The following is a 13,860-nucleotide window of genomic DNA, read 5'->3' as shown; positions in this document are numbered from 1 at the left end:
AACAGACACCACACCTGCTAGACGCAACGGCCATCTGCCAGCTCACGGACCGTCGGCTCAGGCACGTGGGATCCGCTAAGCAGTCGACGGCGTCCCCGCAGAGTGGGACAGGTTGGTGACTGGGTCGGCAGTCGGGTCGACGGATCAGTCGGGCTGTTAATGGGCAGCTTAAGAATCGTTTCACACTTGCTGGGCTACCATGTAAACGACGCAAACTGGGTGGCTTCCGGATAGATACTTTTCACATCGAAATGGCTACTGCGTAAATTGGCCGGTCGGCTGTGCTAGGAATAACTGACAGGCTGCTGCACGCCAAATGTTCTTAAAGGATATAAGAATAAAGGATTCAGTCCAAAACTCCAACACATCCTTCAAAGATTTTAGCAGTCACAGTCAGGGAGAACGAAACATTTTAAATTTTATTGTAATTTATCTTCCTGTTTAAGAGGTCCTCGACAAAATATATTATGCAGTATTATATATTTAAAAAAACATTTAAGAACAAGTTACACATGTATTTCCTGTTTAAGAGGTCCTCGACAAAATATATTATGCAGTATTATATATTTAAAAAAACATTTAAGAACAAGTTACATATGTATTAAAGCGTAATATTTAATACATAAAAAATTTTAAGTACAAAATAACGTTAAAGTTAAAACTTCAAATATTTAATTTAGAAATTGAATGAACTGAGTAATAAGGTTTCAGAATGATGAGTGACAGATGTACAAAATGTCCACGCATACTCTTGGTAACAGGCTGTAGGGTATGGTTGTGGCTACTGAAATGCAGTGGTTTCTTGTTTGATAGCATTTTTTAAAATTTACAAGAGTGTTTTAAATTTTCTAATTAATGATGCATTTTTGATACAATTTTCGGTGTGTTGAAACAATAATTATTAAAATCTTGTGCAGTATTCCTGGCAAATCAATTTATCTCTCGGAGTTTCCGCTCCACATCTACCCCCATTTCCCTCTTAGCGATTGTAGTAAGCACTTATGCAACCAGCCATACACAGAAAAGCACAAAGTTTATGATAAGTGTTTGAAACAAGTGTTGATTTCATATGCTTTTCTTGAATTTAGTTGACAAGTACATCTTTCACCATGGGGGCAGGCACCATTGTAGGGGTTGCGTATCTAAACAAGGAACAACTGACCTACGAACTGAAAAGTCGTGGGTGTAATATTCACGCAACCATTGCTGAAATAAGTGAGCGTTTGGGAAGAGCACTCAACTGTCTGATACGGCGTGGTACCCAGGCCGACGATGAGTGATGAGTTCTCGTTTGTTACGAGTCCCTCCCCGGAGTACTTTCCCGCCATGTGCTCAGTTACGTCAGACTGTATCGATAGTCAGATACACAATATGCGGCAAATCACCGGCGATAAGGAAGAGATATCTGAAACTGAAGGACTACAGGGAAGTGTACGAGAATTAAAACATTGTGTCAGTTTACTTGAAGAAGGAGAGGCTTTTGAAATTTCTATAAGCCAGCAGAGTGATGCAGCGGTGGTGGGTAATAGCGATGTTGACAGGATGTTGACATTTGCCTAATCCCCTCATAGTATTTCTGCAAGGAGTCTGTAAATTACTTATAACGCAGATTTATATTTGCCAGTGGAGATGTTGAAGTTTTCTGATTTCCTTACAGTGCCTGAATTTTTATATATTTTTTATTCAAGTCCTATTTCCTCTAACGGCCGTTTATGTAATGTTTTAGGACAGGTAACTGGGGATGAAGGTACTTTGAAAGAATTGAGAGTGTTTACTAAAATTTGTCACATCAGGTTGTTAATGACATTTAGTTTCATGTCTAAAATTGAAAAGAAGATTTCTTTTACTATGTGGAGAGTGTTGAGGGAGCTCAACTTGCCTTTTTGCACTTAGAATAGCGAGAGTGAGGTGATAGGTGACATTTCTTATCGCATCTAACCTGAAAATCGCTCTAGAAAAGTATTTAATACCAAACCTAGAACCTTTATATTTCGGCGTAACACCAAGCGCTGGCACGTCAGCCCCGAACGATACAGAAGAGAAGGCTTTGAGACGATTTCAGCGAATAGGACGCTGACTAGGACCACACCACGACACGGGCGGCACCTACACGAAGAGAAAAGAGAATACAGCGCCGCTCCAGCTAGACTCGGCCGCACTAGAAGACCCGCATTAGAAGACGAGACGTGACCCAACGATTTAGCCGTGACTTGTGATCTGTATTAATTGCTTGCATGAATATTGTATATATCGAAGGACATTGATTATCTGCGTGTCGCCAATTGCTTCCGACACCCCAGTGTAAAAAGGCAAAGATAAGTATTGTCAATTCAATTTACTGTAATAAAATGTATTAATAAGATTTGCTTGTATGTTTTCTAGCTAGAAATCAGCTCCCTAGACTCCTTGTATTAGACGAATAGGCAGGATCCCACACTTTACTGAAATTAGTGAGATCACTAGTGATATTAGGTATACAACTTTGCTTTCACCGTTTTGCAATAGACGGCAATAGCGGCAAGTGGGGTTCGGGTGGTTGGTCATAGGTGTAATACAATAAGCTTAGGCACATGTAAACATAATGCCATAAAAATATTAATCGATTTGTGATTGCATCATAAGGTTATTCTCGATTAAGTACGTCAACTTACGAACCCATTTCTCGCCATTTGTGGGAAGTTTTAATTTTCTGCTTTAACATGAAGAAATCTGCTGCTGTGGCTCTTAAAATGCTGGGTAAGACCAATGGTGTGGGAACTATTAGTGGGAGAACGTGCAGAGAACGTCTTCAACGCCTAAAGAGCGGTGAATTTGAAATCGAAGACCGGCATGGCGGTGGAAGACAAAACTACTGAAACAGATGAACATAGTCACAGGACGTAATTATCGAAAGCAATTGATGCGTTCGAGCCCAGCACTGAAACACAAATGGCCACAATAAAGGTCAGTGCTCGACCTCATGTCGCAAAACCCGTCAAAATATACATGGAAACGTTGAATTGAGAAGTTCTATCCCTCCCGCCGTATTTGCCATACGTTGCTCTCTCTGACTACCTCCTTTTTCGATCAGTGGCATACGGTCTGGCTGACCAGCACTTCCGATCATATGAAGAAGTACCAAATTAAATCGATTCATGGATCCCCACAAAAGACGCTCAGTTCTTCCGCCACGGGATTCGTATGCTATCGGAAAGAAGGGAGAATGTAGTGGGTAATACTATGAATCATAACTTTTTGTAAGTTTTTCACAATAAAACTGAGTACTTCGAGAAAAAACGTCGGAAGAAAAGTTGTAGACCTAGTATAACATTAGTTTTCCTGATCAGTGGCAAACACTGACACCTGTTGGAAGCATTCCTCAGAATATAATAAGAGAGCTGAGAAAATGATTTTGACAGATTAAGGTGCTTTAAATGCTATGAGCCTGGCTATTTTGCGGGTAACTGTAATATGAGCCAGCAAAGGACTAAAGTAGGTTGACGGTTTCGATAAAGGGGGAGCTAAAAGAAGGAGCTCCCCAATGGTTCTAATAATATCAAAGTGGATGCTAAGTTTTCTTTACCCTGGCTATTAATCATAAACCTGTGTGTGGCCCTTTAGATTCAGAAAGCAATCATTCATTAACATCCCATTAGTAGCCTTTAAATATTAGAAAATATATAATCTAGGCCAGCTAGAGACAATTAAACATACCTGTGAACTAAGGGCGCCGGCACGGTAGCTCACTGTGTTCAGTCAGAGGGCTGACTGCCTCTTGTAATAATAATAATAATAATAACTGAACGAAGTCCTGGGCGATGTCCTTGAAGGGGTGTCGCGTGACGTCCTTCCAGACCAAATGCCGAGAACAACGACGAACAGGTAGCATCTTTGACTGCTAATCAAAACGCCCTGCGTCACGGGTTAGAACTTCGGTACTGCTTAAATTTTGAATAAAAATCATCAGCAATGGCGGTTGAAGACTCCCGAAATAAAAAGTTTCACACCAGAGGCTTAGGGAAAGCTTTCCACCCATGCCTTTCGCCACATACGCACATTTCACATGTAGGGAATTTCGCCCTGCAGTTTAGCTTTCACGCAGCTCAATGTTTATGACATTAAATCTGCTGAACTATGTGTCAGACGGTAACATAATTTTCTAGCTACACTCAGCGGCACAACAGCATATGTGAAAATGTCTGTAAAATTCGTTGCGCATAGAGTTAGCAGCAAAGAAGTAATTAATTTAAACGTCATGCATGATAAGGCAGTTTTTCACGTGTTTCAGTGTTGATGACGGCATATCTCCTGAGCTATGTGTCATAAATTTGTGGGTACATTTAGTGGTAAATGTGAATACTCTTTGTAAAATGTGTCGCGAATACGGTTAGCAGTAAAGAACAGAAAAATTAAAACGGCATACCTAATGCGGCCGTTGTTCTGTGTGAAAAGCAAATATAGTAAGCGACAAGCTTTTTCCTTTCATGATTTTATAAGAAATCTGTCACAGTTGCAATAGACGTACTTTGGCTCATTCTCAAGCCAGACGTACAGAGACTCCATTGGAAGTGCTTCCTCTAAATGATAACCACCTAAAACTGGCACTACATTCATCAAGAAGTGACGGTATATAAATGTCACGTTATACATAATATGATCAATATACGAGTCAAAATCAAACTCCTCCGACCCGCCGCGTCAAATCCCCTGCAGCAAGGAGTGCAGCGATCCGCCGCTGCAAGGGTTTGTCAGAGCTTCCTGTCCCATCCTAAAGCTAATAAGGTTAAAACATCTCTAAAAATTTCATAATAATTACTACGCACAAAATCACTGTCTTCTATTACCAAACTTTATGAGGTTTTCATTTAATTGTTATTGATACCCGTCTCCTAAGTACTCGCGTCTTTGACTAGTGATCACCACATCCTGGGTCCTACGTTCGAACCACGCCACTACTCATATTTTGAATAAAGATCATCGACAACTGGGGCCGAACACTTCCTAAGAAGTCACAGTCGTTCTGCTAACGGCCTTGACAAAGAGGACGGAGGAGCAGACAGCGTTTCAGGGAACTCTCTTGCCCTTGGGGTGGAACAGGCAGCAATGATGAACGGCATGAGGATATAGAAGGCAATAGATATTACCGCACTGAAGAGACATAAGGTGTTTCCACAGGACATGTGGCCTGTAACTGAAAAAGTGTCATTATGACATCTCCATTGGCAAAAGATTCCTGATGAGTCCCCCATTCGTATCGTTGGGAGGGGAATGTCAAGAGGGAGATGAACAGGAGAAAAAGATTGAATAACTAATTATTGGCTAACATTCTGCGAGGCCGTATGTTAAATATCAAAAGTCTGGACGTGGTAGGGAAGCTAAAAAGTCTGAAAAGGAAATGCTAAATATCAGCTTTCATATAGTGGGGCTCAGTGAAGTGGAATGGAAAGACAAGAATTTCTGGTTAGATGAGTATAGAGTAACATCAACAACAGTAGGCAAAGGTATAATGGGAGTAGGATTCGTTATGAATAGGAAGGTAGGGCAGAGCGTAAATTAGTGTAAACGGTTCAGTGATACGGTGTTTCTCATCATAATCTACAGCGTAGCAAAACCAGCAACGATAGTTCAGGTATACACGCCAACACCGTAAGCTGAAGACGAAGAGACAGGAAATGCATGTGACGACACTGAACAAGTAATTCAGTATGTAAAGGGAGACTGTCATGCGGTTGTAGGGGCGGGAGTGGGAGAAAGGGTTACAGGAGAATATGGGATTATTAGTAGGAATGAGGAAGGAGAAAGACTAATTTAGTTGTGCAGTAAATTTCAGCTAGTAATATTCTGTTCAAGAATTACAAGGGGAGGAGGTATAATGGGAAAGATGGGGAGATATTAGAAGATTTCAGTTATATTATATAATGCTCTAGTGAAGATTTCGAAATCGGATATTGGATTTTGACGTGTATCCATGAGCAAATATAGACTCAGATCACAATTTAATAATGAAAAAAAAAGAGGGTTGCAGTTTAATAGACTTATCAGGAAGAATCAGTCTGCAAGAAAGTGAGATATGGAAGGAGTAAGGAATAAAGAGATACTCTTGAAGTTCTCTGAGGCTACACATGCTGTGATAGTGAACAGCTCAGAAAGCAGTTTAGTTGAAGAAGAGAAATGGACGTTTCTAAAAAGGACAAACATAGAAGTACGGAAAAGAAACATAGATACAGCGACGGTAAGTGCGAAGAAACTATGGATAACAGAAGAAATACTTCAGTTGATCGACGAGAAAGAAGTACAAAAAAAAAAAAAAAAATATCAGAGACATTCAGGAGTACAGAAATGCAAGTCACCTAGGAATGAAATAAATAAGATGTATAGGGAAACTATGGCGAAATGTCAACATGAAAAATGTGAATAAATCGGACAAGATTGTCGAAACTACTGACTCAGCATGTAGAACAGTCAAAAAAACCTTCTGTGAAATTAAAATCAAGGCCTTAATTTTATAAGAGCAATGGGAATTCCACTGTTCACTGCTGAGGTGATAACGGGTAGGCGGAATGCATTGAATCTCTGGAATGAGGGAGAGACGCAAGGAAGAGATGCGGGATCCAGTACTAGAATCAGAATTTGGAAGAGTTTTGGGAGACTTAAGATCAATTAAGGCACCATGAGACTTCCGGAAAAAGATCATCCACATAATTCCGAAGGTAGCAAAACCTGACAAGTGCGAGACTTATCTCACACTCAGCTAACGCCTCATACATTCAAGTTGCTAACAAGAATTATGTACAGAAGAACGGAAAAGAAAACTGAGGATCTATTAGGTAACGGTCAGTTTCGCTTTCGATAAGATATAGGCCGTATTGACGTTGCGGTTGATAATGGAAGCAAGACTGAAGAAAAACCAAGATACGTTCGTAAGATTTATCGACCTGACCAAGCTTCTGACGATGTAATATGGTGCAGGATGTTCGAAATTCTATGAATAATAGCTGTAAATTATAGAGAAAGAAGGGTGATATGCGATATGAACAAGAACGAAGCGGAGGCAACAAGACTGGAAGAAGAAGAAAGCAGTGCTCGGAATAAAAATGGTGTCAGACAGGGATAGCAAAATTTGTCTACTTTTCTTACTTGAAAGAGAGTCGTACTAGGGGTACAATAGTTTCTTTAGTGTCCTTGAAAACCAAACGGCTGTTCGTCATAATTTATAATTACAAAGTGGTTTTAACAACATACAATTCTGTCTATTTGGCTCCACCCGACACTCGAAGATAGCTGTTTTGGAACGTAGAACCTACTTGCCGATGTTCTGCTGTCGTCGCCGATGACACGTTGAAGGGAGCTTAATCGAGGGACTGAAAGCAGTCGGCGCATGAGTCGGCGAGCTCTCATCACCGGGAACTGTAGGCAGAGATCCCTGGGTTTCCTTAACGACCAGAAAGAGACGTGTTGCCCCCTAGTAATTCATGACCGTATATAGATGTAGTCTTGCGATGAAGCCAGCGACCTCTTGCTGTTGCCTGGCGAGGTACCTGGCGGGCTGTAGTTTTCGATGCGCCTCCTGCCAGTCTGGGGATATATTTGAAAATCACGCGTGTCTGCTATGGAGCGCGGGAGCGTTGCCCTCCATCGAGGCAATGGCAGACCCTGGAGGCGTATAAGAGCCAGATCCAGCTCCATTAGCTTCGGATGACACTCGAAACTGAGCATCCATCCTCAGGAGGTCCTGGGTCGGGTCAACGGCAGGTGATGCAAAGAGCGTCTCATCCCCGGCATCTGAAATGAAAGAAGTTAGGGCGTCCGTCAATGAGTTGGCTCCAAGACTGGCCAAAACTTGATTCATAAACCAGAGACAGCAGCTTACTCGCAACAGCTGGACGACTACCATCGGCCACCCAATCAAGTGGAGGACGGAGGCAAGCTGTCACCGCTGATGATCTTGTTTTTCTATCTGCACCCACACCTTATCCTGCAGAGAAAATCGTTAAGGGCTGCTCTGGGGGAGCGGCAAGGTAACTGCGATCTGTGGGGGTGGCAACGCAGTTTTTCTGCTGGCAAGAAACCATCCTGAGGTGAAGCATGGTACGAGGAAAGGAAGAGCATCAAAACATCCTCAATGGAGTGACGTCGAGTTAACTTTTCCATGTATACTATATGTTCAGTCAGACCAATTGAGGCAGGGTGAAATGGGGCTATGTGGATTAAAGAGATGCCATTTGATGTTATTCGAACGAGCATACCAGTACCTAGTTGGTCTTCACTGAGTTGTGGACAGCATGAAAAACACGAAAGGGGATGCATTGCTCACATCTGTAACTAGGAGCCAGATAGAGCCGAGGAAAGGACCAGCAAATTCTAAATGGAAACAGGACCAAAGAGCCACTGTGGCGGTCCGTGTAGAATACCGATTGAAGGGGGGGGGGGGGTCACTTGTGTGCGTTGACATGTGGGGCACTCCTTCATAGTCCTGGCAATACCTGTTTGGCCAGGAATGCCCTTAATGCCTTGCTATCTTCTTTTGATGTACTCCTTGCTCTGTACGTCATTGGCTATTTTGCTGCCTAGGAAGTAGAATTCCCTAATTTATCTACTTCGTGACCATCAAGTTTCTCGCGGTTCTCATTTCTGCTACTTCTCATTACTATTGTCTTTCCTCGATTTACTCTCAATCCATATTCTGTACTCGTTAGACCATTCCATGCAGCAGATCATGTAATTCTTCTTCACTTTCACTCAGGATACAATGTCATCATCAAATCGTATCATTGACATCCTTTTACCCTGAATTTTAATTCCACTTCTGAACCTTTCTTTATTTCTGTCACTGCTTTTTCGATGTACAGATTGAACAGGAGGGACGAAAGACGACATCCTTGTCTTACACTCTTTTTAATCCGAGCACTTCGTTCTTGGTCTTCCACTCATAATTCCCTCTTGGCAGTTGTACATATTGTGTATTATCCGTCTTTCCATATATATTCACTCCAACGTTTCTCAGAATTTCAAACATCTTCCACTATTTTACATTGTCGAACGATTTTTCCAGGTCGACAAATCCAATGAACGTGTCTTGATTTGTCTGTAGTCTAGCTTCCATTATCAACCGCAACGTCAGAATTGTCTCCCTTGTGCCTTTGCCTTTCCTGAAGCCAAACTGATCGCCACCTAATACTTCCTCCATTTTCTTTTCCATTCTTCTGTACATTACTATTTCCATCAACTTGGATGCATGAGTTGTTAAGTTGATTGTGCGATAATTTTCGGACTTGTCAGTTCTTGCAATCTTCGGAATTGTGTGGATGATATGTTTCCGAAAGTCAGATAGCATGTCGCCCAACTCATACATTCTACACACCAACATAAATGGTAGTTTTGTTGCCACTTCTCCCAATGATGTTAGAAATTCTGATGAAGTGTTATCGATCCCTTCTGCCTTATTTGATCTTATGTCCTCCAAAGCTCTCTTTAATTGTTATTCTAATACTGGATTCCCTATCTCTTCTAAATAGACTCCAGTTCCTTCTTCTATCACATCAGACATATAATCTCACTCATAGAGGTCTTCAATGTACTGTTTCCACCTATCCGCTCTCTCCACTGCTTTTAACAGTGGAATTACCATTGCACTCTTAACGTTACCACCCTTGCTTTTAATTTCACCGAACGTCGTTTTGACTTTCCTATACGCTGAGTCAGTCCTTCCGACAATAATTTCTTTCTCGATTGATTCGCAGTTTTCATGTGGCCATTTCGTCTTAGCTTCCTTGAACTTCCTATTTATTTCGTTCTCCTGCGACTTGTGTTCCCGTATTCTTGAATTTCCCCGAGCATTTTTCTACTTCTTTCTTTCATCGATCAACTGAAGTATTTCGTGTGTTACCCATGGTTTCTTCGCAGTTACCTTCTTTGTATTTGCGTTTTTCTTTTCAGCTTCTGTGATTGCCTTTTTAAAGATGTTCATTCATATCCAACTGCACTGCCTACTGCACTGTTCCTCACTGCCGCTTCTACAGCTTTAGAGAACTTCAATCGTGTCTGGTCATTCCTTCGCACTACCGTATCGCACTTCTTTGCATATTGATTCTTCGTGACTAATCTCTTAAATGTGCTCATCATCACAACTAAATTGTGATTCGTGTCTATATCTCTTCCTGGGTAAGCCTTAGAAGCCAGCATTTGACTTCAGAATCTCTGCCTGACCATGATGAAATCCAACTGAAATCCTGCATTTTCCAAGTATATTTATTCCTCTTGTGATTCTTGAACAGAGTATTGGCTATTACTATTCGAAATTCATTACAGAAATCCGTTAATCTTTGCCCGCATCTCGTGGTCGTGCGGTAGCGTTCTAGCTTCCCACGCCCGGGTTCCCGGGTTCGATTCCCGGCGGGGTCAGGGATTTTCTCTGCCTCGTGATGGCTGGGTGTTGTGTGCTGTCCTTAGGTTAGCTAGGTTTAAGTAGTTCTAAGTTCTAGGGGACTTATGACCACAGCAGTTGAGTCCCATAGTGCTCAGAGCCATTTGAACCATTTGAACCGTTAATCTTTCTCCTCTCTCATTCCTTGTCCCAAGCCCATATTCTCTTGTAATCTTTTCTTCTACTCTTTCACCTACAACTGCATACCAGTGCCGCACGTAACTGTCATAGAAGCTGCTAGACAGTGGGTCCCACATTGGTCAATAGTGAGACGCGCTGCTCCTGATTACCGCAGATATTGTACACTGCAAAATGCTGCTCTGATCGGGCTATGTAGCAGACCCAAGGTCGATTTTCTTGTCAAAGGCCTTAAAGGGCGGAGGTGGCGATGCGTCTGGGCAATCCTGGGCATCGGGCAGAGCACTGATCCCCGCAGTAACCTGAGGGTGTCTGTTCAAAGCCAGAAAAGCCTCATTCGTGTGCTACATCCTTCGGAGTAAGAGCAACACTGGATTTCTAATGTCTGTGTTCAGCAGCAAGGACGCCGCTTGTTCCTGATCTATTTGGGACACGGCACACATGTTCTAATCAGTTCAAGTCACGTCCCAGTCGGCACTGCAAAGTCTGTTCACTTTTCCTGATTGAAAGAGAGTCGTAGTAGTAATACAACAGTTTATTAAGCGTTGCTCCGAAAACCAAATTTCTATTCGTCACGGTTCGTAATTACAAAGTCACTCCGCATCTTCTGCAATTCCAAACAAAATATATTTCTGTGGATTTAGTTCCACCTAATTCCCTAGGCCCGGAAGTGACACTGAAACGACCAACACTCGGAGAAAGCTCTTTTCGAACGCAGAAGTCTACTTTTTGGCTGTCGTCAGCGATGGAGCGTCGACGACAGCTTAGCTGAGGGACTGCGAGCAGTCGGTGCATGAGCCGGCCTTCTCTCGTCGATGGGAACTGTCCGCCGTGCTTCCTGGGTTTACTTAAAGAGCTGTTCTGCGGGAAGAGACATGCCGCCAATAGTAACTCGTGACCATATGTAGACGTGGTCTTGCGATGCGGCCAGCCACCTTTTGCTGTTATCTGGCGAGGTACGTGGTGGTCTGCAGCTCTCGGCGCTCCCCCTGGAGATCTGGAAACATAATTGAAATTCCGCCTGGCTGCTATGGAACGCGGGAGCGTTGCTTTTCGTGGCTCACGCCTTGTAGCCACCATACGTGTTGCGGCTGGTGATCCAAGGCACTATAGCAGGATGAAGTGTTTCGCCACTACTGTTTAATCTATACATCGAGGAAGCAATGACGGATATAAAACAAAGCTTCGAGAGTCAAGAGTAGGATTGAAATTGAAGGTGAAAAGATATCAATGATACGATTCGGTGATGGCATTGCTGCCCTCAGGCGTAGTGAAGAAGAATTACAGGATGTATTGAACGGAAGTGAGGGTCTAATTAATACATAAAATGAATGAGAGAAAATGGAATAAAGACAAATGTAATGAGAATAATCAAAAATGAGAACTGTGAGAGATATAACATAGGAATTGGGGATCACGAAGGAGACGAATGTAAGGAAATAGCCCACGATGGATGGAACAAGAAAAGCATATAAATCAGGCTAGCTCTGGAAAAAAAGTGCACTCTTGGCCAAAAGAAATCTACTAGTATCAAATATAGGCTTAATCTGAGGAAGAAATTTCTGGTAATGTACTTTCGGAGCACAGCATTATATGGTTGCGAAACGGATTGTGAAAACCGGAATAAAAGAAAATGTTAAAGTTTGAGATACGGTGCTACAGAAGAATGTTGAAAATTAGATGGACTGATAACGTAAGAACTGAGAAGGTTCTTCGTAGAATCGATGGGGAAAGGAAGGTATGGAAAACACTGGCAAGAAGAAGGGACAGGATGATAGGACGTCTCTTAAGACATCAGGAAATAACGTCTGTGGCATTAAATGGAGCTGTAGATGGTATAAACTGTTGGGGAAGACAGAAATTTGAATACATCTATGAAGTAATTGAGGACGCCGGTTGTAAATGCTACTCTGAGATAGACTGTTTGGCACAGGAGAGGAATTTGTGGAGGACCACATCGAACCAGTCAGATAACAGGTGACCAAAAAAAAAACTCGACATTCTCCAGCACACACAGCACACTCAAATAATATATTTTTGGAGCTCTGTGTCATTACTAGGTGCCACTAGGCTTAAGTCTCTGCTTAGTCTCATTTGCCACTGCCATGCACTGAGTATCCCCGCTCACGTTTCAAATCCCTCACGAAGACCCATGTGTATGTAAAGGAATTGTGCGCAAGGAAACACAAGGAAATAGTCGGCACTAACATTTGGACTGTAAGTGTGTGCCAGATAAATACAAGTATTAATAATTACTAAGTGTTGACACAATGTAATGCAACAATGATTGCAAATGACGTTTCTTTATTGGTTGCAAATTCAAATGATTGCTGAGAGCAAATAAGGATCAATACTCGTCATGGGAGTATGAATGCATGCACACGTGTGAAAACCTAATAATTGTGGATCTTCGCGAAAGAAAGGACCGGAAATATTTCACAGAACATACCGTATGGATGAATATTGTGTTAACTGTCAGTTAATCGCAAAAATTAAATGGTGATGTTGATTACATTGGCGGACATCACCTGAAGATGGCTGAGTGGTTGCCAGTCGAAATATCGTGGCAACAAGTCAACATGATCCGGATACAATCCCGAAATCGCATAGAATATGCATACTTATGTTGGACTGAGTGGCACAAGGTCTCTCTTATTATACTACACAGCCCTGTCACATTAATGTGATCACCATGTATGCAATAACGTTGTCATGATGTGGAAACGGAGCGATTTATCTTCGAAACGGCCACGATCATTGGCTTTTTGGCCTAGTGTGGAAGCATTGCCGAAATGATAAGTTTGTAAATTGTTCGCGTGCCACCGTGATTCAAGTATATCGTGCATGGGGAAATGGCACTATCCAAAACTGGCACCAAGACAATTGTTGTGCACTTTGAGCCATAGATGACAGGGATAAGCAACAGGTGCAATGTGAATGGGCAAATAGACATTTAACTGTTGAGCAACTAAACATCTTTTTTTTACCTCTTTATTGTAACTTACATAACCCACTACCTAGTAACACAAGTGGATGCTACTTTCTAAACATTATACTGATTTACAATGGACAGTGGTTTACACATTTATAGTATACTTTACAGAACAAAATATTACAAAAATCGGCCTCTTTGCCGCTCCAGATATCCGGGAGCGTTGCCCATCCCTACCACGAGGAGGTGGGCCGTCTACTACCTTAGAAAACCACTGCCATATTACATTTAGTTTTCTTCCCTCCACGACCCTTGTTTTACATAAAGACTACTTTACAAAAGAATCTACTTCTACAAAACGTTAAACTAAAATTACACTTCTGCGCTA

Source organism: Schistocerca serialis, chromosome 6 (genome assembly GCF_023864345.2).
Source record: "Schistocerca serialis cubense isolate TAMUIC-IGC-003099 chromosome 6, iqSchSeri2.2, whole genome shotgun sequence".
In the NCBI taxonomy this organism is placed as follows: domain Eukaryota; kingdom Metazoa; phylum Arthropoda; class Insecta; order Orthoptera; family Acrididae; genus Schistocerca; species Schistocerca serialis.
This window is presented reverse-complemented; position numbering follows the sequence as displayed.